The following is a 1,630-nucleotide window of genomic DNA, read 5'->3' as shown; positions in this document are numbered from 1 at the left end:
GGCAGAGTATCGTCGTCTGTTCACACTCTCTAAGTGTCGACAGAGTACCATCATTCTTTCACACCCTCTAAGTATTGGCAGAGTACCATCGTATGTTCACACACTCCAAGTGTTGGCAGAATATCATCATCATTTCAGACTCTCTAAGTGTCGGTAGAGTACTGTCATCTATTCACACTCTCCAAGTGTTGACAGAGTACCGTCATCCTTTCATACCCTCTAAGTGTAGGCAGAGTGCCATCGTCTATTCACACTCTCCAAGTATCGATAGAGTACCAGATTAACCTTGTGAATCCTTCACACTCCACTTATAAGAAGTCTCTCTCAAACACTCTTCCACACTCACTCTTTCACTTGCTCTTGAAAACTCATGAAGAACAACTCTTTTCACGTTAGTTTCTAATGACCTTTTATATGAAAGACATGAAAAATCGTCCATAAAATTGAAAGTTTCCATTTTTATCGTGTATAATCATACAATACAATCATATTTTTGTACATACGAACAATTCAAAAATTGTTATGTACGAACCTTGTGGAAATCTATATGAAAATTTTTCGTACATGATGATTGTCCAATACAAACCAAGTTCATATTGTACGTACAGTTAGAATTTTTTTTAATTCATCAGGATGAAAAGGTACCCCACATTTTTATACTTTGAACGTCGTCTGTACGAACATGAAATTGTACAGTATGATCTGTTCAGAAAAATTTTGGCATTTGTTGGGACGAAATGGGACCCTTCAAATTCATACTCTAGACGTCATCTGTACGAACAAGATATCATACAGTATGATCTATTTAGAAAACTTTGAGTTTCACTTGGACAAAAGGGATCCGTCCAATTCATACTTTAGATGTCATATGTACAAACAATGAATTGTACAATATGAACAGTTCAGAAAAATCTTTGAATTCATTGGGAGGAAAAGGGACCTATCCAATTCATACTCTAGAAGTCTTCTATATGAAGAGCCCTTCGTACAATACGATCGGCACTTAGAAAGATTTTCTTCATGCAGTTCGTTTAACTGCACGCATGTGAAAATAACTGAATAAATCATCCCGTATGAAATGACTTTGTATAGTATAATCAGTTTAAAAAATTATAAATTTTAAACACTCAACCAGTGTGTGTGTGTACAGTTACTTAATTATAAATGCACTCTCTCGGACTCAGTAAAAAGAGAAGTACATACTCTAATTATAATAAAACTTAATCCAATTTGATTTGAAATCTTTAACAATCTGGAGTACGATTTCCCTGAAATGTTAGTACACATAAACAATAACAAAAATAGTATATCCAAAATATGTTAGGAGAAACAGTGATTAAAACAATAATATTTGGAATCATAAAAAACATACACGTTGCAAGAATTTCAACAATCAAAAAACTAAATTGCAACCATCTCAACATTGCTCGTGACACATGCCAACCCGTTGCCCTCTTGCTTCCTACTGACTCTCGCATGCACAACTCGAGCCAACTAACTAGCCTCCCTGCTTGCCACTGACATGAGAACCCCACCAGCGCGCACTGCCGCCTGACATACACAAACCCACTATCAATTGACCCATGCAAGCCTAGCCATCATGTGCCCATTGTCAAATAGCTCATATATA

Source organism: Dendrobium catenatum, unplaced genomic scaffold, assembly GCF_001605985.2.
Source record: "Dendrobium catenatum unplaced genomic scaffold, ASM160598v2 fragScaff_scaffold_716, whole genome shotgun sequence".
NCBI lineage: Eukaryota > Viridiplantae > Streptophyta > Magnoliopsida > Asparagales > Orchidaceae > Dendrobium > Dendrobium catenatum.
Note: the sequence above shows the minus strand (reverse complement) of the source record.